Source organism: Equus przewalskii, chromosome 7 (assembly GCF_037783145.1).
Source record: "Equus przewalskii isolate Varuska chromosome 7, EquPr2, whole genome shotgun sequence".
NCBI lineage: Eukaryota > Metazoa > Chordata > Mammalia > Perissodactyla > Equidae > Equus > Equus przewalskii.
Genome location: NC_091837.1, coordinates 8,699,316 through 8,722,015, shown reverse-complemented (window position 1 = coordinate 8,722,015; position 22,700 = coordinate 8,699,316). Strand labels below are relative to the sequence as shown.

Here is a 22,700-nt window from a genome sequence, read left to right as displayed (position 1 = left end):
GCCCCTAATGCGTGGCAGCCCTGGGCCTGGGAGTAGAAGGGAGGGCCCGGAGAGGCTCCTTCCGCCCCGTCTTTGCTTGAATGGTGAGCACGGCAGGGCAGGGCGGCTGGTTTCCTGAGCTGTTCCTGCAGGGATGGAGGCCACAGAGCCGGGACAGCTGGTGGCCTTCACATTGTTTTTGTGTCTCCCAGGTTCTCTTAATTATAACCAATTTGCCACCCTCAGCAATTCCTTGTTCTCCTTTGCTAATAGCCATGAGTTGGAACCATCAGCTGGACTCCCAGCCAAACGCTCAGCTAAAATCACTTCCCTTTCCCACGCAGGGAGCCCCAGTCTCCTAGAAACTTGCCTTTCTTAGTCCTGAGAGGCGGGCGAGGCCGGTCCTTTTGCACGCTGCCTTGCTTGGCTGGGATCTGCCAATCGAATCTCTTAGCAAAGGGGCAGATGGAATCTGCTTAACTTTCTCCGACTCCTCGCCTTCCCGGCTGACCGTCAGGCTCAAGGAGACTGACGGCAAAGGGCAGCCTTTCTTCGTCGATGTCTTCACCATGTGTCCATTCCCACCGCAGTTATTTGCGACTTGGGCCCAAGGCTTTGGAACTCTCTACTCCAGAAACACACTCCAGACCATACCTGTGTATTATTTGGGGTAACGGAGACTGGAAGCTGGGCCCGGGGAGGGTGACAGCACGAGGGGCGGGAGGAGGACACGGGCTTGATGTCACATCCTGTGTAGGGAACCTTTGCCGAGCAACCTGGCTTCGCTTTGGAAGGCTTGATTCGGCATCAGAGGAGCTTTAAGACCATGAGTGCTGCACTCCTGGGGACCGGGGTTCAATTTGGGCTCTGCCGTCACTAGTTCCCCAATCTCAGGCAGAGAGGTCACCTTTCTAACCTGTTGACTCATCTATAAAATAGGCATAACACTAGTATCTCAGAGAGTTGTGGTGAAGAGTAAATAAAATAATAAAGATAAATTGTTTAGCCCCCCCCGCCGGCGTTTTAATGCGCTTTCTCAGTAAACTAAGGGTGGTGATACCTCTAACTACAAAGATCTGGAGAGGAGTCAGGCTGTCAAGGGCCTGGCCGGAGTCCCGACTCTGCAAATAGGAGTTGAATCCCATGGTTCTCAAACCAGACCTCAGGAGCCCACCAAGAGCACGGGGACCTCAGGTGCTCCCTGCCTTTGGGGTTGAGAACCCCATTTATCAAACTCCAAGCACACGGTTCTCTCCTTGGTAAATAATTCCTGACTCGGTTCCTTTAAGTAGTTTCCCCCAATACGTTCAGTATGTGGCCCTATTTCATAAAAGTATCTACCCACCTTCACCTTCTCAAGGACATAGCTATTGGGTGAAAACATCCTTCTCTGCTAGCTTGTTGCCTGCCATGGATTTCTTTATCCGTTACTTCGGGTCAGGAACAAATACAGAATTTGAACGTCCTCCTATTTCCCTTCTGGTCCCAGATGGGCAAACAGGCAGCCTAACCCCCCAAGCCCAGTTCCTCGCAGACAGAAGGCGCCGAAGAGCTGCGCCAGCCGGACCGCCCCCCGCGCAGCCCCCAGACCCGGGCTCGGCGCCTCGGCTGTCCCTGCAGGAGCCATCCCGGCGCAGCCTTGCTCACCAGCGCCGCCCAGTGGTAAGACCAGAGAGCTGCGGAAGAAGGGCAGCCCTGACGCGCCGGCTACACGCAACCGTCCGGGTCCTAAACCTGGTCTTTTAAAACGGGACTCTCACTCTCCCTGTGACACCTAGAAGCTCTCTGATTTGCTGTCTGCCAGAAGGCGAGTCCTCTGGGCCTTGAACCCTGGGGACCCAACAGCAGGCAGATCCTTATTTAAGAGCATCCTTTTTTCTCCTTATAAAAGGAACTCTCCATCACCAGGGAGTGAAGCTGCCCCACCCCGCCCTGCATCACCCCCAGAGACACCTGCTGGTGCAGGGGGCCTCCAAGAGCTTCTCCCTGGGGCCAGCAGAACACTCAGCCCCCAAGCCAAAAGGTCCTTCTCTTTGTTAACTACAAAATAAACATCGCCAGGCCCCCTGGGCGACTTGCAGCGCAAATGTTTATGCCTTTGGAAAGAGAAAAAAGACTGGCAAGTTCTCCCCAAGCAGATGGGCGCCAGGTCACTAATTAACCCTCAGCAGTCAGGGTGTCTCATCTTCTGCCAACCAATCTGCAGCAGGTTGGGGGGTGGCTAATGTGGGCTTCTCTTATAACTTTGTGTTAGAGGGCCCTTTGGGGCCTTGCAATGCTCTCTGGAAAGAACCACATCTTTAAAACTCTGCATTAGGCACGAGGGACCCCAAGAAATTCCCCAACGCTGGAGCGTCTGCTCCAGGTGAAGGGTTGCAGGCAGTCACAGCGTGCCAACCACTCGGGGCAAGACGCTTGGTGACCGGTGTGCACACAGAGCCAAGAGGCAAGGCCACCACAGGGATAACATTTGCTGAAGAGTAGGTCCTTAGTCATGTCAATGGCGAACATTTATTAAATGCCTAAGGACCAAGCTCCCCACTAAACTCCACACACTGCGTGTTATTTCATTTGCTCCTCCCAACAACCCTGTGGGGTGGGTATGGTTACAGTCACGTTTTACAGATGAGGAAATGGCGTCTCAGAGAGATAAAGTCTGCTGCTGACATCATTTCATCTCGGCTGGGTAGGTTCTTTTCTTCATACAGAATGTGTCCCTTGCCCGAGGTCATCGAGCTGGCGAGTGGTGGCAAAGCTGGGACTGAAACCCAGGGCTTTATGACTTTAAAGAGACATCAGCCCGGCACTGTCCATTTGTCTTTGCCAACATAAATGACGGCTGCCATCTTTCAGGCTTCCAGAAGCAATGCCAAGCTTAAAGGAGCTAACCTGTGAGAACTCACGGCATAGATAGATCACGGTCATGTCTCCCCTTGAGTGTAGCCAGAGGGAGTGAGAGCTGCCCCCAGGTCCAGAATCCCATCATGAAAGGATCAGCCTCCTCCATCTTTTCAATGGGGAAACTGAGTCCCAGAGAGCAGAAGTCATCCCACCATGATTTTGCCTGCATAGCCAGTGTCCTTTCCATGACTGAATAGATCATCCTATTAAAAGAAATGAAGACAGTGGCAAGAAGCAGACTGGGAAAATGGGGAGAAAGCTGATCCTCCTGGAGCCGTTCCCTGTGCCCCCGTCTGGGAGGAGGGCATCATGCCGTCTCTAAGGGTGTTTCTTGCTGAGGAAAGTTGGCTGCAGACTGCTTCCATCTTAGGCTCCACCATCTTGTGGCTTCAAGGCACCCTTGTGTCACTAACAGGCAGGTGAGGGAATGGAGTGTGGGCAGAGGGTCTCCAGGAGATGTTAGAGGCGAGGCCTAGGAGGCATGTACTTCACTTCCTCCCACATTCCATTGGCCATAACAGGTCACATGGGCTCACCTGGATGCAAGGGCCTCTGGGAAATGTAGTCTTCTTGTGGACGAAGAGGTGTAGGAAATGGAATTGGTGAATTCGTGGCATTGTCTCTGTCACATTGTTCAAAAGGTCGTAGTCCTGTCAGGACCTGAAACACCTCAAGGTTGGAGGGTAGACTAGTGTGCATGTGGGAGCAGCAAGAGGGTGACAAGTGGGCAGTCCCAGTGTGAGAAACACCAGCAAAAAGGTAAAAAGAGGGAGGTGCTGATTTGCAGTCAAGCCCCATGTGGTTTGAGTCCATGACATCAATCCAGCCATGGCAGGAGAGGGACAAGATGGTGCCAGAACAGGAGGCAGAATCTTCCAAAGGAATATCAAGGGAAACCCAAGAGGAGATGTCAAGGGGAGGCCACATCAGCCAGGAGTCCTCCAGAAAAGAAGAGGATGCAAGAGGGAGCTGGGAAAGGAAAACAAAAGAGCAGAGGAGAGAAGCAAACACAGGGCACTGGGGAGTTCTAAGACAATAGGGACCAGCAGCTGGAAAGGTCTCTGATGCCAGCATTGCCCATTTCCTGGGTGTGCTACCTCTGCAGTCACACAAGGTCCCGTGTTCAGAAGGGCCTTGTGCCTGGTTCTACTGTCACCATCTTGAAATTCTTAATTTTCAAAGAAGGGGTTCCACATTTTCATTTTGCATAGGGCCCCACAAATTATGTAGCCAGCCCTGAGTCTAGAGATAGCAGCATTTGTTCCAGATGGCCCCGCCACCAGAGTGCAGCTGACAGTGGCTACTTTCTAGCCTGATGGGACAGCAAAGCAACAGGAAATGGGTATGGAGGAAGACGGATGCGGGTGGTCAGCTCAGGAGTGACTGGCTCCTTCTCAGATAGAAACATCGAGGAGGGACAGGTTTCAGATTCCACTTGCTCAGGGAGCAAGGTTGGGAGGAAACAGATGCTTACTGGTGAGAGAGTTTTCAAAAGCAGAGAATGATGGGGCTGGCCCCGTGGCCGAGTGGTTAAGTTCGCGCGCTCCGCTGCAGGCGGCCCAGTGTTTCGTTGGTTCGGATCCTGGGCGCGGACATGGCACTGCTCATCAGACCATGCTGAGGCAGCGTCCCACATGCCACAACTAGAAGAACCCACAACGAAGAATACACAACTATGTACCGGGGGGGGCTTTGGGGAGAAAAAGGAAAAAATAAAATCTTTAAAAAAAAAAAAAAAAAAAAGCAGAGAATGATGCGCTCTGAAAGGGGATGATGTTGAGGAAGGCAGGTGAGTAGATGAAGTCCAGGAGCCCAAACAGGAAAATGAGGGCATCCGATTAACGTGAGAGGGAGGGGGATTAGATGAGGAGACAATGAGGTTCCTCCTAACCTTAGGAGTCTTTACTTTCATATACAAATAGGCAAGGAGGCCTGTACTCATTTTTTTTTAATACAGTCCTGATGTTGAAGACATTACAAAAGCAGGAAATAGATTAACTAGTCCTAAATGGCAATGGCTGTGGACAGTGGTGTGGAGGACCCGCATCAAGTCAAAGAAGGATTCAGACACAGCTGGCAAACTAAGGGGACTAGCCCTCCGTTGCCTTGGCTAGAACAGGCCACAGCCCGAGGAAAGAAGGAAGCTGGTACAACGAGCTCAATCTAGTTACAAAGCATGGTTCCCAAGAAGAAGAGTGATTAATAATATCACCTTGCTATCATTTGTTGAGCACATACTATGCCAGGCACTGTGCTACATACACATATTAGTTATCCTCCGCTGTCTAACAAACCACCACACAATTTAGCAGCTTAAAACAAGGAACATATATCATCTACAGTTTCTCTGGGTCAGGATTCGGGAGCAGTTTAGCTGAGCGGTTTGTTTTAGGGCATCCCCACAGTGATAGTCAAGATGTCAGGTAAGGAGGAACGCATCTGAAGGCTTGACCAGGGCTGGAGGATCCACGTTCAAGACGGTGCACTCATGCAGCTTGCAAGCGGGCGCTGGCTGTTGGCAGGAGGCCTCAGCTCCTTGCTGCTTGAATCTCTCCATGGAGCTGCTTGAGCATCCTCAAGACCTGGTGGTTGGCTACCCCTGGAGCAAGTGATGCAAGAGAGAGGAAGATGGAAGCTGCGATATCTTTTATGACGTAGCCTCAGAAATCACACTCTGCCATTTCCGCAATATCCTATTGATATGGACGTCAGCCCAATTCCGTGTGGGAGGCAACTACACAAGGGCGTGGATACCGGGAGGTGGGAATCAATAGTGGCCATCTCGGAGGCTGGCTACCACAGCGTGTTACTTGCATTCATTCACTTAATCATCACAACAGAGTTGGTAATAGTGTTTTCCCCTACTCAGAGGAGGAAACTTTGCTCAATATCAAACAACAATAAGTAGCTGGGATTTGAACCCAGCCATCCCTTGGATATGTCTGAGCTCTGTGGTGAACAGGGGTGATGTAAGCAAGGACTGACAGAAATGTTCACAAGACCCTGTTAGACACCGGACTCCAAGCAGCAAGATGTTGTGTTTCTCTCTTTTGGGGAGTCCCGATGGGGAGAGGCATCTTCTTCCCAACTGTCCCACAGGCCATGGGGAGCTTTGGCCCTAGGAGGGCACCAGTGAGTAGAGGGCAGAGAACGTACTGCCTCTTTGGCCCAAGAGGAGGGGCTGCTACTCAGAATGAGATTCTAGAACAGGGACTGAATCAAATTTACTAGAGGTCAGAGTCACTGTTAAAGGTTCCTTAATACATGTACACACACGTACCATATACACATGTACACCACACACATGCCTACACTGTCCTATGCACGTACACACCACACAAGTGTGCATAGGATATAGCACATGCACACACAACACACATGCATGCACACACACACATATGCCCACACGCACCACACACTCTCCTCTTAGGCTTTCTGCCTCTGAGTGACCAGATGACTTGTCTTTCCCACAAATACTTATTGAGCACCTGCCATATCCCTGGCATAGTGCTCAGTGCAAGAGATACAGTGGCATGAGAAATAGACATGGTCTCTCCTAGCTAATGCAATAAGACAATAAAAGGAAATAAAAAGTATATAGACTGGGAAGGAAGAAATGAAACTATCTTTATTTGCAGATAACATGATTATCTATGTAGAAAATCCTAAAGAAATGACAAAAAAAAAACCCTCCTGGAACTAGTAAGCAATTATAGCAAGGTTGCAGGATACAAGATTAATATACGAAAGTCAATCACTTTCTTGTATACTAGCAACGAACAAGTGGAATTTGAAATTAAAAACACAATACCATTTACATTCACACCCAAAAAATGAAATACTACTTATAAATCTAATAAAATATGTAAAAGATCTACCTGAGGAAAACTACAAAATTGTGATGGACAAAATTAAAGAACTAAATAAACAGAGAGATATCCCATGTTCCTGGAGAGGAAGACAATATTGTCAAGACGTCAGTTCTGCCCAACTTGATCTATAGATTCAGTGCAATCCTAATCAAAATCCCACAAGTTATTGTGTGGATATTGACAAACTAATTCTAAGGTTTATATGGAGAGGCAAAAGACCCAGGATAGCCAGCTCAATACTGAAGGAGAACAGAGGACTGACACTACTCGAGTCCAAGACTATTTAGCATAAAGTTACAGCGATCAAGACAGGGTGGTACTGGTATTGGTAAAATAATAGACAAATAGATCAATGAGACAGAATAGAGAGCCCAGAAATAGATCCGCATAAATACAGAGAGACTTCTACACACCTATTGGAATGGCTAAAATCTGAAACGCTGACAACACCAAATGCTGGTGAGGATGTGGAGCAACCACAACTCTCATTCACTGCTGGTGAGAATGCAAAATGGTACAGCCACTTTGGAAGACAGTTTGGTGGTTTCTTACAAAACTAAACAGACTCTTATCATATGATCCAGCAATTATGCTCCTTGGAATTTACCCAAAGGAGCTGAGAACTTATGTCCATACAAAAACCTGCACACAGATGTTTATAGCAGCTTTATTCAAAATCGCCAAAACTTGGAAGCAATCAAGGTGTCTTTCAGTAGGTGAATGGATAAAGAAACCGTGACACATACAGACAATGGAATATTATTAAACATTAAAAAGAAATGAGCTATCAACCCATGAAAAGACGTGGAGGAACCTTAAATGCATATTACTAAGTGAAAGAAGCCACTCTGAAAAGGCTACATACTGTATGATTCCGACTATACATTCTGGAAAAGGCAAAACTATGGAGAGAGCAAAAAGATCACTGGTTGCCTGGAGCTGGGAGAGAGAGAGAGGGATGAAGAGGGGAGCACAGAGGATTTTTCAGAATAGTGAAAATAGTGATACTATGATGGTGGAGAAATGTCATTATACATTTGCCCAAACCCATAGAATGTACAACACCCAGAGGGAGTCTTAATGTAAACTACGGACTCCGGGTGATAGTGACGTGTCTGTGTAAGTTCATCAGTTCTGACAAATGTTCCCCCAGGTGGGGGTGTTGATGAGGCCGTGCATGTGTGGAGGGAGTGCATGGGGTAGCTCTGTACCTTCCATTCGATTTTGCTGTAAACCTAAAACTGCTCTCGAAAGAAACCAGACATGGTCTTTGCTCTTATGAAGCCTGTGGTCACACACTCCGAGTGGGGCTGGGCTTCCGGGGGTCCCTTCTCCTCCTCTCCCATCTGCTGCAGCTCGCTCACCCCCACATTCAGCATTTGGCGCAGGCACTGGGGAGGCCCCCGGTCATGGAGCCTGAGCCTTGGACCCTGGCCCAGTTTCCCAGAGGTCCACAGTATGGAATCCATCATTAGCCTAGTTAATGATAAAGTGTATTTTAGAACCTGCCAAAGTTATATATGCCCATCCTCTCTTGACTCTTTGAGTCACAATGAGATAGAACTTTCCAGAAATCAAGAGACAAAGATCAAAGTTTTTACTGTTCTTTCCTTCCCTGCCCAAGACTGTGCTAAGCAGCTTTCAGATATGACTTGTTCTGCTTCCTGCCTTCTGCTGGCAGTGGCATTTCTTTATCCAGGCAATGCAGGCCTCGGCAGTGACGTAACTTACCACGGCCGAGTTCTGTGGGCACAACTGGTGGCGACTTCAAAGGACAGAGGAGACATCTTCATTACCCTTTCTCAGATAGAAATGGTGGGCTCAGCAGAACCAGTCACAACTGTCTGACTCGCTTGAGGCAGGTCACAACTCTCTTACCTCATCTGGGACCGCCAGAGGTGAGTCCTGCTTTGCTGTCTCATGGAAACAGCACACAGCAAGCCACAGCCGCCACAGCAGAAGGAGGGACTTCCCGTAGGATCTATTCAGCCCTGGTTGCAATATGTTTTATCATCTGGAAAGGCACTTTTAAAGCCTTGTGTGGCTTACTCAGGATCAATGGTCACAGTCATTTAATCCCAAAGGGGGACTCGTCATCCAGTGATGTCAAAGGGCCCGGGCCCAGTGCGAGCTTTTCTGAGAGTGTCCAGACCAAGTTGCATATTGACTTCCTGTTTGTCAATGTCCTTGTGCATTTATCTCACTGGAGGACCTCACAGGAAGCAGGATTTGAGCATTCCTGGAGCTCCCAGCTGGACACCAGCCCTGAGAACCACAGTCCCACAATGACTTCAACCACAGGGCTTTGGCACCAGTGGGCAGGCACGGGCGCCCAGCAATAGACAAGGATGGTGGGGGATGCCAGGTGGAGCGTGCGCCTGGTGGGTGGGCCCATGCGTGCCTGTGAGAGAGCTTGGGACCCTTAGACAGCACGTTGAGACTTTGAGGGAGGCTGGCCATCCCCTCAGGCCTACCTAGGGTCCCTCTGGCCACAGATGCTTCCTAAATGCCAGGGCCAAGTAACTGACAGTCACAATCCAGAAAGTCTGCTCACAGACAGACTCAGAGTGGAGGTCGCCCTTCACTCCGGTGCAGCCACCCCCTGTGGCATCCCGGGCAGGTGCCCTCTACCTCTGCTGCGCCTTCCTGGAGCAGGAAGCTCATGCCTCGCAAGGCCGCTGCTCCTGCGCTCGACTGCTGGGACTCTCGCCTATCCAGTCCTCGGACTCCTGTTATCCCAGAAATGTGGGCCCTGTCCTGACCACTCTCTCAGTCCTATCCACTGCCTTTTATCCTTCTGCCATCACCCGAGGTCAGGCCATAACCAACCCTCGCTGGGTGACAGCAACAGTGTCTCCAATGGTCTCCCTGCCCTCGTTCTTCCTCCCATCCATTCTCCATCCTCCCATAGGCAGGCCCTTCCTGAACCCAGGGCTGACCAGCTCTTTCCTGCTTAAACTCTTCCATGGCTCCCTAGCACTCCCAGGATAACAGGACTTCCAGGGCTTCCCATGATCAGACCTCAACTGACCTTCCCAACCTCATTATTATTAATAATAATAATAACAATAAGATGATGATGATGATTACCAACTCTTATATAGCACCTACCAAGCTCCGGGCGCTGTTTAAATGCCCCAGGGCATTAATTTACTTCATTTCAACAGCTACAAGGACAGGGGTCTCCAGCCCCCCACCTTACACCCAGCTTCAATCCTTGTACAGCCCACACTCTCTCTCTCTCTCTTCCCTCAGCCCTGAACACGTGTCCACCTCCTCTTTGCCAGCCTGAGGCCCATGCCTCCCTCAGTAAGGATGTCCTGTCGTCTGAGAAGTTTTGGGGGAGCTCCCCAAGTCTCAGGCAGATGCTGTGCCAGCTCCTTTCCATTCGCTCCCAGTCATATCTGCTTCACTCTGTGACACATGGAGCCAAACCCAACCGGAAGCTGGATGAGGGTGATCAGAGGTGGGAGGAGAGGGGTGGCCATGTGGGCAGTGGCTGAGCCTGCCATGGTGGTGAAAGGTTGTGTGGGGCAGTCCCTGCTCCATGGCTCCAACTCTACCTTGCATCCTGCGATGCCTCTCCCCCTCAGCCCTGAGGACCCTGAGTCCCTGGGTGCCTGTCCATCTCTGTCGGGTCCCCAGCACCAGCTACACAATCTGCAGCGCCCAAAACGAAATAAAAATTAGGGAGCCTCTTATAAAAAAAATTATAAAGAATTTCAAGACAGCGACAGCAGAGCATTAAACTAAACACAGGGCCCTTCTGAGCACGGGGCAGTGTGACGGCACAGGTCACATGCCTGTGACACTGCCCTGCCTCACCCTGTCATGCCTCAGTAATAGCCCTGCATAAAATCCCTTGCAGTTACCTCTTTTGAGAGTCTGGCCATGACTGATAAACATGTCTACACTACCACGGTCTCCCAGCTTGTGGTCAAGTGCAAATACTGCCTCCCAAAAGGACCAGCTGGGGTCCTTTCTCAGGTGGCAGTGGGAGGACCTCCCCATGGACAAGCCTTGTCCATTGGAGCTCTCATTCACTTGTTCACATGCATTTCCAAAGCCCCTCTCTGGGCCAGGCCTGGGATGGGGTTGAGGTCCCTGCAGAGATGAGCCCAGGAGGTATGACTTCAAGGCAGAGAGGAGGCCTCCAACCCAGCCCAGAAAGTCAGGGCAGACTTCTTGAAGGAGCTGGTGTCTGAGGATGCGTAGAAATTATCCCGGGACAGCGGGGGGAAAGGGGAACTGTGGATAGAATGTGCGAGGTCCCCAGGCCACAGATGGAGACAAATTTGAGGAGCCGTACTTGGAGCCTGGGCTGCGAGAGATGGGGCTGGAGAGCTCCACAGGGGCAGGGCACACTGGCTGGCAGAAACACCAGGCTGAGCCGGACATTTGCTCCAAGAGCAAAGGGGAGCGACCATGAGGGTTAGGCTGGCAGGTGGTGTGGTCAGATTTTCATTGCCTACATTCAGGGGGCTGTGGTCAGGGTGGATTGGGAGGGACAAGGCTGAAGGCTGAGGGGGTACCAAGAAGGAAGTTGTTCAGCCATCGAGATGGGAGGTGATGGGGGCCTGGCCCCGGGTGGAGTTGGCTGGAGAAGGGCTCGGCTGGAGAGGCGTTTTGGAAGGAACGTTGATGAGATTTGCGATGGACTGGCTGGAGAGGCGGGTGGTGTGTAAAGGAGAACAAGCGCGTGGGCCGCTGGGTGGGGGCTGGCTTGAATGGGGGGTGAGGAGGACGCGGTGGGGGCACAGGTTTGTAGCTGAAGCCCACAAGTGTGTTGGTGAACATCTTGAGTCTTGGGGCCTGTGACACAGACAGGCTGAGGCCGCATTTGTCTTCAGACCTGTCTGCTGCAGAGCCCAGCTCCTCCCACCACCGTCCATGCTGCTACGGGACAGCAGGTGCACCGACTCGGTGTGGGACCACGCCCTGCACTCCCCTCGTGCTGTGACCTGACCCGGCTTCCCCGGACGTCAAACAGGGGAGACTGCTGAGGAAGCTCTCCGGGCCCACTTTGCTTCCACAGCCCGGAGCAGCCATTCTCAGGACAGCGTATGCTCTTGTAATTACTGAAGACCCCAAAGAGCTTTTGAGTGTGGAGTTACAGCTATCGAGTTTCACCAGATGAAATAGCCTGAAAAATGCCCCTCGAAAGATGTCCACATCCTCATCCTCGGAACCTGTGAATAGGTCACCTTACACGGCAAAGGGGTTTGCAGGTGTGATTAAATTAAGAAGTTTGGGATGGGGAGATTTTCCTGGATTATTGTGTGGGTCCAATGTCTTTACAAGGGTCCTTATAAGAGGAATGCAGAAGGGTCAGAGTGAGAGAAGGTGATGCGATGATGGAAGCAGAGAGAGGTGTGACAATAGAAGCTGAGGTCAGAGCATTGCGGCCATAAGCCTGTGGAGCTGGAAATAGCAAGGAACAGACCCTCCCCTGGAGAATCCAGAAGGAACGAAGCTCTGCCGACACCTTGGTCTTGACCCCTGTGAATGTGTTACCTCGCAGAGAAGTCCCTGCTTATCCGCGGGGGATACATTCCAAGACCCCCAGTGGATGCCTGAAACCTTGAATGGTACCGAACCCGATACCATGACAGTGGATCTGCTGACTGAGAGGGCTACTAAGTAACTAATGGGCGGGTGGCGTATACGGCGTGGATACACTGGACAAATGCATGATTCACGTCCCAGGCAGGACAGAGGGGGAAGATGTGAGATTTCAACACACCACTCAGAACAGGGCAAAATTTAAAGCTCATGAATTGCTTATTTCTGGAGTTTTTCATTTAATATTTTCAGACCACAGTTGACTGCAGGCAAGTGAAACCGTGGAAAGTGAAACCGTAGATAAGGGGCACTCCTGTATAGCAAAGACTTGTAGGCGTGATTAATTTAAGGATCTTGAGATGGGGAGATTATCCTGGATTACTCCAGTGTCATCACAAGAGTCCTTATAAGAGGGAGGTGAGAGGGTCAGAGTCAGAAGACGATGATGTGATGATGGGAGCAGGAAGAGAAAAGGTGATGCAGTGGGGGACCGTGAGCTAAGAAATGGGGCAGCTTCTGGAAGCTGAAAAATACAAGGAATGGATTCTCTTCTGGAGCCTCTAGAAGGAAACAGCCCTGCTGACACCCTGGTTTTGGCCCAATGAGCCCCATTTCAGACTTCTGACCCCCAGAACGGTAAGAGAATAATTTGTGTTGTTTTAAGCCCTAAGTTTGCAGTAATTTGTTACAGCAGCCACAGGAAACTAATACATCATGCTACAAATGTGAATTGAGAACTTAAAAAAATCTATTAGTTTGTTTAAAAATAACAATAAATGCATTTCTTGTTAGCATAAGTTTTTTTTTTTAGGAAGATTACATCCCTGAGCTAACATCTGCTGCCAATCCTCCTCCTTTTTTACTGAGGAAGACTGGCCCTGAGCTAACATCCATGCCCATCTTCCTCTACTTTACATGTGGGACGGCTACCACAGCATGGCTTGCCAAGTGGTGCCATGTCGGCACCCGGGATCCGAACCGGGGAACCCCGGGCCGCCGAAGCGGAATGTGCACACTTAACCGCCACGCTACTGGCCAGCCCCAGCATAAAATTTTTTATTTAAAATAACTATATTTTAAAAAACGGTAGTAAGAAAGTGGCATTTTTATTTGTTTGTTTTTTTAGATTTTCGAAATCTTTTCATATCTGGCTCCGTAGAAGACAGCTGGATTCGCATAGCTGCCCCTGCATTCTATCTGTTGTGATATGCTGTTTTGGTTGAAGTGTGGGAAGAAAATTCCACCTCACACAGATATGAAGGTAGAAAAAAGGGGAGCATTGTAATAGCCTTTTTGGATAATAATGGATATTATTCTTTGACATAAACCAAAACACAAAAAGTGGTAGTTTCTCAAAGGTTAGTTACAATGTGGCATCTGAAACCCTGTCAACAACCTTTCCAGACTCTTTGCTGCAAGCAAACCAGTTGGCCTTCTCTTTAAATGGATCTTTCGCCCGTATATGATTCTGGCCTTGCTGACCCTTTGCTGCCCAGAGGGACTGGCAGTTCCCCTGCTGAGGGCCCTAGAAGGCGCTGACAGTAACTTGGCCCTGGCAGCAGCTGGGCCACACAGAGAGTAGAGGTGACAATGGCGTGGGGGTAGCAGAGCAGTTAAGGACAGCGGCTTTGGGCACAGCCAGCTGAGCCCTTTAGAGGGCTGTGGATGACAAGCTGGCACTGCCCCATCCCCTCCCCATAGCCAATGACAACACAATTAAAATAGCTTCTTTCTGGATCTTCCGCTATCTTCTAGCCAGGTTCTGGATAAGCGTGTCAAAGCCAGTCTCTGCTCATCTTTCTGGTCCCGGATTTGCTGCTCCCTTGGGTAATCCAGCCCCGCCCGGGGTTAGGACAATCTCATGCGGGTGCAGGATCTGGCATAACCAACTCTGTGGCAGTCAGTGTCCCCCTCTGTAAGGCGGACGTGGTAGTACCTGTCTTTCAGGGTTGTGGGGATTCTGAGGCGAGGCTTGTAAACCAGTTTTAGCAAGCGCCTGGCGTAGGCGCGCTCGAGTTTGCTGCTATTATAGGAACGCAGGCGGCCTTCCCTGTGCTTCTCTGGCTGGTTCCTGCAGTCCAGCTCAGCCCTCTGTCCCCTCAGCTCCTGCAGCCAGTGCTCGGGGCTGGGCGAGGCTGTCGGAACTGTCTACTCCATGGCTCCATAACAGAGGGATTTTGCTGGAACCCTTGGGGCCCGGAATGGAGGCTATGGGGAAGCCTATGAGGAAGGAAACGTCTTAAACACAAGCGGTCTATCCATTTTCTTCTTCTCTCAGAGCCCAGAGCCGCTGTGGTTGCTTCCAAGAGGATGGGATCTGAGAAGCCAGGGGAGGAGGGAAGCAAGTCAGGGGGTCAGCACACTCGTCCCACGAACTTGAAGCCGGCAGTGGATGCTCTGACCGGGGTTGCCCAGATCCCCCTTCAGGACCATGGCACCCATTCCCCCAACTGCCCAGGCCCTTGCCCAAGGACATGCCCCATTCCCAGCAGCCCACCCCAGCGAGTGGGCGGACAGTGATTGGATGTGTCTCCTTGTCAGGGGACCAAGGTCTGCCTTCCGGGGCTCACTTTGGCACAATTCTGAAGGGCCATCCTGGCATTGGCTGAGGTTTCCATGCAACTGCATGGCTGGCCAGTGTCCCCCCGTCCTCAGGCCTGCCTTCCTGAAAGCATGCTCTAATAACCTGCTCTCAGAGGCGGGGTCTCACAGCTGGCCTCCCAGAATCTGGTCAAGGGGCCTGGACCCTGCTGGGTGGCCCAGGTGAGACGCTCACCCCTCTCGGCCTCAGGACCTCCCCCTGAAGTACTGGAGGTGCTTCTGGTTGGGAAGGGATGTGCACCCAGTGGCCCTATCCTGCCAGCCTCCAGCCATATTTCACATCCTCCTCCTTTGTGGAAACTCCTCACCCCACCTGAGTCAGAGGCTGAGCAGTGTCTGGAGCCCACCCAACTCCCCCACTCCAGCCCTTTCACACCAGGCCAGTTCACTCCAGGAGGTTAAGAGTGATGAGAAAGAGGAAGACAAAAAGTGCCATTTAATAAAGGATAAGAAAACTCTAGAAATGACTTCCAAGCTCCTAGAGTGTACAGGAAGAACAGAATTTGTCCCAGAAAGGGGGGGAGGGCACGGTGGCAGGGGTGTCTGTTATTAGGAAAATAGCTTGTGACCTTTTGCTTGTGAAAGGCAAGGCCCCCACTAAGAGGTTTCTAGAAAAGAGCTGAACTGCTCAGTATAAAGGGTTACAGGAATGCTGTATCCAATGGCCATTTGAATGGGGATTGGGACCCTTGAAGGGAGGAAGTGACAGGCAGCAAATGAAGTCAGCTTGATTCCCATAACCAGGAAGTCCAGGGGTTGATGTTTTCAGATGGAGTCAGATCCAGGGAGCCCAGACCTTGTCCTGGGGTCTGCTCTGTGTCTCTGTGCATCTCTCGACTCTGCCTGCTCCGCCTGGCTTCCCGCTCCAGCCAGGCTCTTCCCAGGTGCAAACAAGAGCCTCGGGTAGCTGAGACTTGCATCCTCCCAGCCTGTCACTCCCAGGGAAGCATATGACTGACTCGGCCTGGGGTCGTGGTATGCTTATGTCTGGATGTCAGTGAGCCGAGGATGCACTTCCGTAATTGGCCCAGCCTTGGGTCACGTGATTCCAGGTGGGTGGGGATTCTTCTGTGATTGACAGCCCCACCACCTGCAGCGGCAAGATAGCGGTTGCCCCCAAGGAAAGGGCACTGAAGGCCAAAAACGTCCACCCCTGGGTCCCTGTGAAAAGGTAGGGTGGTGGGGACGGGGCCAACCCAGCATTATGGAGGCAACCGGAGAGAGGTTCTGTGTGATCTGAGGTCAGGCAACACGAGGCTTACACCTTTCCGCTGCAGGCTGTCTCCTGCTCTGCTCAGCGCTACACTGTGGTCCCCTCACACACCCCAAACCCCCTCAGTACAAGCTACCCTGGCAACAGGTGTATCGGGGCTGTGGGGAGGAGAGGAGGCAGACGGTGTTCGACACAGAGCAATGGCGCAAGAAGAGAGAGAGAATGGGGTGGCAGATTCTCTGAGCAGGAGCTAAGGTGTGAGACGATTGGAGAGGAGGACGGTCTCCTCGAAACCTCACAAGTGTTGGGGCAGGGAGGGACAGAGAGATGAGGATGGAGCCCCCTGCCTTTTTCTCAGGCTCCCCCGGCCCACGGGGGCCGGAGACTTGAGGGACAATGGGCAGAGGGCCGGTTTCCTAAATCCAGCCTTTGCATCTCAAGAGGCACAAAACCCTGGGCCAGCCAGGTGGCGCAGCAGTTAAGTGCGCACATTCCGCTTCTCTGCTGCCCAGGGTTCCCCGGTTGGGATCCCAGTACCGACATGGCACCGCTTGGCAAGCCATGCTGTGGCAGGTGTCCCACATGTAAAGTAGAGGAAGATGAGCAGGGATGTTAGCTCAGGGCCAGTCTTCCTCAGTAAAAAAGGAGGAGGATTGGTAGCAGATGTTAGCTCAGGGATGTAATCTTCCTCCAAAAAAAAAAAAAAAAAAAAAAGAGGCACAAAACCCTAACTTGCCTGGTGGTGGAATGCCACCCTCAGCTGCAGACTTGGGCTCAGGAGGTCTCTGTGGTTTTGCCCCAAGAGGCAGTTCTGGCCCCTGGCACAGGGAGGTGGTCAGAGGGGCCAGGGCAGCCCATGGGTCTCCCCTGAATGAGAAAGAGGTGGTCAGAAGGACAGAGTCCCAGACACGAGTCAGACAGTAGACACCCCCTCTCTCCCCAGTGGTCCGCCCAACTGTGCATTCCATGCCCCCTTGGAGAGAACATCCCAGCCAGTCTGATCTGTCCTCCCTCAGGTTCATCTCTTACCAGCCATTAAGGACTCAACTTCCCCTTTCCCTCCCACCCCTGACCCTCTTCCACCCCTGGGCAGCTGCCTGTCTTCCTGTGGGGACAGGAAGTAGTTGGGGTTTGTGGTAGGCAGCCTCCAAGATGGCCCCCAAGGATTCTCACCCCTTGGTATTCAAGCCCTTGTGCAGTCCTCTCCCACACTGAACAGGGCTGACCCGTGTAACCAACAGGATATTGTGAAAATAACAGAGCATGTCTTCCAAGGCTTGGCTATAAAAGACATTGCAGTGTCTGTCTTCCCCTCTTTCGGATCACTTGCTCTGGGGAAAGCCAGGCGCCATGTTGTGAGGAACCTGAAGAAGCCCCATGGGAAGCCCATGCGGTGAGGAACTGAGGCCTCCAACCAAAAGCCATGGGAGCGAGCCATCCTGCAAGTGGATCTTTCAGCCCCAGTCGAGTTTTCAGACAATGGTAGCCTCAGCCAACATCTCACCTCAATCTCATGAGAGACCCTGAACCAGAACTTTCCAGCTAAGCTTCTCCTAAATTCTTGACCAATAGGCACTGTGTGACTTCATCAGTGCTTATCGGTGTTTTAGGGTAATTTGTTATGCAGCAGTAGATTACTAATGTAGAGTTTCTCAGACTTTAGAGGATCTAGGCGTGGAGGAAGCAGATTCTTTAGCCCTCAGATCCTCAGCCTGTGGCCCTTTGGCCCTGCCAAGAGCAGAAACATCTGTGTCCAGCTCTGCAGACTGGCTGAAGGTGGAGCTGGGCCATCTGCCTCAATGGATGAGAAGGACTTGTGTATGTGTGGGGGGGAGGGGGGGACAAGGGAATGAGGGGTGATGTATTAATTTGCTCAGGCTGCCATAACAAAATGCTGCATATTGGGTGGCTTAAACTAATAGAAACTTATTTTCTTACAGTTCTGGAGGCTGGAAGTCCAAGATCAAGGTGCCAGCAGGTTTAGTTTCTCCCGAGGCCTCTTTCCTTGGCTTGTAGATGGCCGCCCTTTTGCTGCCTCTTCACATGGCTGTCCCTGTGTGCGTGTGCACCCCTGGTGTCTTTGTGTGCCCAAATTTCCTCTTCTCATAAGCACTTTAGTCACATTGGATTAGGGCCCACCCTAACGGCCTCATTTTAACTTAATCACCTCTTTAAAGGCCTTATCTACAAATACAGTTCCTTTCTGAGGCAGTGGGAGTTAGGACATATGAATTTGGTGGGAGGAAACGATTCAGCCCATAACAGGTGACGAGAGCTAAGTTCTGCTGAGCCAAGGGGCTGCAGGCATTGGGGAGGAGCATGAAGGAGATAGAAGTGGGTGTGAGAATAGGACCCATGATCAGAAAAGGAAAGTGAGGCTCAGGGTGGGCTGCCTACCACAGACACATTTCTGGGGAATAGAGGAGACAAGACCCAAACATACAGTGCCTGTTCCCCACCTGAATGGGCACAGAATCCAGTATGAGTCTCTGTGCCCAAAGCTTCATTGGTAGGCCTGGGGCCTTCAAGAGAGTGGAAACTGGAACTTGGGCACCAGCCCAACTCAGCAGAGGGGACCTCTGAGAGGGGGGCAGCCAGGGAAGCAGCTATGGGGGCCAGCCTAGGGCCAAGACCACACCAAACCTGCATCTCCCTCCTGGACCTCTCCTTGCCAGAGCCCCTGGACAAACCATCCCTGCACAGCTTCAGCCTTCACGGCTGAGAAATATCCCTGTGGCCTCAACAACCCTGACCTCTTCACTGCCTGGACTGGCCCAGGGTTTCTCCCCAATATTTTCAACCTAATTGACATTTTTTTAAAAAAGATTTTATTTTTCCTTTTTCTCCCCAAAGCCCCATGGTACATAGTTATATATATATATATCTCTTTTAGTTGTGGGTCCTTCTAGTTGTGGCATGTGGGATGCCACCTCAGCATGGCTTGATGAGAGGTGACATGGCCACGCCCAGGATCTGAACCAGTGAAACCCTGGGCCATTGAAGCAGAGCACGCGAACTTAACCACTTGGCCAAAGGGCCAGCCCCCCAATTGACATTTATACAACTCCTAACCAAATAACAGCAGAATGCACATTCTTTTCCAATGTACATAGAACATTTACTAAGATAGACCATATTCTTGGCCATAAAACAAACCTCAATGAATTTAAAAGGATTGAAGTGAACTTCCACCTTAAGAAATTAAAAAAAGAAGATTAGTGAGACACAAAGTAAGTAGAAGAAAGGCACAAAAATCCGAATGAAGATCAAATAAATGGAAAAAAGGAAAGCAATAAAGAACATCACTGAAACAAAGCTGGTTCTCAGAGAAAATCAACAAAACTGATTAACCTCTAGCCAGATTGACCAGTAGAGAAAGAAAGAAGACACATGACGGAGGTGACATCACTATAGATTCTACAGATATTTAGAGGACATCGAAGGAACATTTTGAACAACTTTATGCCAATAAAATCAACAACTTAGATGAAATGGACAAATTCCTGAAGGGGATGATTACCAAAGCTCATTTAAGAACCAAGAGATAACCTGAATAGCTCTCTATCTATTAAAGACTTTGAATTTGTAGTTAAAAATTTTTCTACAAACAAAACTTCAGGCCCAAATAGCTTGAATGGGCGTGGGAATTCTACCAAACATTTAAGGAAGAAATAATACCAATTCCGTACAAGCTTCCAGAAAATTGAACAGGGATAAATATTTCCCAGTTCATTCTATGAGGCCATTATTTCACTGATACCAAAACCAGACAGCAGTATGATAAGAATATATAAACTAAAATATCACTCATGAATATAGAAACAAAAATTCTTAACAAAATTTTGGCAAATTGAATCCAATAATACATAACAAATTCCATTTTTGTTTATCTCGGGATGCCTTTATTTCACTTTCAGCTTTGAAAGATAGTTTTTGCTGGATATAAGATTCTTGGTTGACTTTATTTTTGCTTTCAGCACTTTGCCTTTTAGCCTCCATTATTTCAGCTGTTAGTCTTACTGAGGTTCTCCTGTATGTGATGACTCATTTTTCTCTTGTTGTTTTCAAGAATTTCTCTTTGTCTTTGAACTTTTTTACTACCATGTGTTAGGGTGTGGATCTCTTTGTATTTTTCCTACTTAGAGTCCATTAAGCTCCTTGGATATGCAGATTAATGTTTTCATCAAATTTGGGGAGTTTTCAGCCATTATTTCCTCTTTTTTTTTAAAGATTTTATTTTTTCTTTTTCTCAGTACATAGTTGTATATATATTTTAGTTGTGGGTCCTTCTAATTTTGGTACATGGGATGCCACCTCAGCATGGCCTGATGAGCAGTGCCATGTCTGTGCCCAGGATTCGAACCGGTGAAACCTTGGGCTGCCAGAGCGGAGTGTGCGAACTTGACCACTCAGCCACAGAGCTGGCCCCATCAGCCGTTATTTCTTTAAGTAGTTTTCTTCTCCTTTCTCTCACTCCTCTTCTCTGGTGCTCCCATTATGCGTGTGTTGGTGCACTTAATAGTGTCTCACATTTCTCTAAATCTCTGTTCATTTTTCTGCTTTCTTTTCTCTCTCCGTTCTTCAGATTGCATAATCTCAAGTTTGCTGATTCTAAACTGAGGTGGGTGGAGGAAGGAGACAGTGAGCCATGGTTCAAATACTATAGACTCTTGCTGTTCTGAGATTTAGTAGATTTTCTTGAATAAATACGTCTTTGTTTGCTTTATGCCCTTAGGGAAATTTCCAGAGACTTTAACTGGTTGTTTTTTTAAATTATTTTTTTTACCAATTACAGTTGTTTCTCTGGGGAGAGGGGCCACAGAGTTCCTCACACCACTATTCCAGAAACCACCTCTGAATATATAATATATAAAAAGAGTAATATATCACAACCAAGTGGGATTTCTCTTAAGAATGCAAAGTTGCTTCAACATTGGAAAACCAATCACTGTGATTTACCATATTAACAGACTTAAAAATAAAAACTATAACATCATCTCAAGAAATGCAGAAAAACATTCATTTCTGATAAAAACTTTAAGCACACCAGGAATGGAAGGGAACTTCCTTACTTAACAGATAACATGTACGAAAAAACAAAAACAAAAACCCTACAGCTAGCTTCATCTTTATGGGGAAATGAATAAGACAGGCCTGTTTACTCTCACCACTTCTATTCAGCATTGTGTTGGAGGTTCTAGCCAATATAATCAGACAAGAAAAAGAAATAAAAGGCATCCATATTTGAGAGAAAGAAGAAAAACTGCTTTATCTGCAAATAACATAGACATCTATGTTGAAAATCTGATGGAATTTACAAAAAAAGCCACTAGAACTAATGAGTGAGCATAATAAGGATGCAAAATACAAGACCAATATACAAAAATCAATAATATTACTAGCAAAACATAATCAGAAGTTAAAATTTTTTAAAATACCATTAACATAAAAATTACAAAAGTATAAAAATACGAAATACTTAGGGATAAATATAACAGAAAGTGTAAAACATTGTACAGAACATTGTTGCAAGAAATTTTAAAAGTTTAAATAAGTGGAGAGGTATACTATGTTCATGGATTGAAAGACTCACTATCATCAAGATGTCAGTTCTCCCTAAATCAGTCTATAGATTTAACATAATCCTAGTCAAAATCCAAGCAGGCTTTTTTGTAGAAATTGACAAGCTGATTCCAAAATTTACATGGCAATGCAAAGGACTTAGAATAGTCAAAAGAACTTTAAAAAAGAAGAACAAAGTTGGAGGACTTAAATACCTAACTTCAACACTTATTATAAAGCTATAGCAATTAAGACAATATGACAGTAGTGTAAAAATAGACAAGCATGAAAGCCCAGAAATAAAACCACACATTTATGGACAGTTAATCTTCGACAAAGGACCTGAGGACCTACAATGGAGAAAAGAAAGTCTCTTCAACAAATGGTACTGGGAAAACTGGACAGCCACATGTAAAAGAATGAAAATTGACCACTCTTTTTCACCATTCACAAAAATAAACTCAAAATGGATCAAAGACCTAAAGATCAGGCCTGAAACAATAAGTCTTCTAGAAGAGAATATAGGCAGTACACTCTTTGACATCAGTTTCAAAAGAATCTTTTCAGACACCATAACTCCTCAGATGAGGGAAACAATAGAAAGAATAAAGAAATGGGACTTCATCAGACTAAAGAGCTTCTTCAAGGTAAGGGAAACCAGGATTGAAACAAAAAAAACCACTAATAGGGAAAAAATATTTACAAGTTATTTATCCGACAAAGGGTTAATCTCCATAATATATAAAGAACTCACACAGCTCAACAACAAAAAATCAAACAACCTGATCAAAAAATGGGCAAGGGACATGAACAGACATTTCTCCAAAGAAGATATACGGATGGCCAATAGACACATGAAAAGATGCTCACCATCACTAATCATCAGGGAAATGCAAATCAAAACTACATTAAGATATCACCTACCCTGTTAGAATGGCAAAAATATCCAAAACAAAAAGTGACAAATGTTGGAGAGGTTGTGGAGAAAAAGGAACCCTCATACACTGTTG

At 48.7% G+C, this 22,700-nt stretch overlaps 1 long non-coding RNA gene across 2 annotated transcripts in view; it reads right to left on the bottom strand.

The window, feature by feature from the left end:
• LOC139084705 (uncharacterized) overlaps positions 1–22,700 on the bottom strand; it is a 45,435-nt gene that overhangs the window by 4,895 nt on the left and 17,840 nt on the right. The window contains exon 3 of one of the 2 annotated variants that reach the window (XR_011542344.1): positions 20,215–20,744. The exons of the other annotated variant lie outside the window; for it this stretch is intronic. This is a non-coding gene — a long non-coding RNA (uncharacterized lncRNA). Of the gene's footprint in view, positions 1–20,214; positions 20,745–22,700 lie in introns of those variants that run through there. 2 annotated transcript variants of the gene reach the window in all.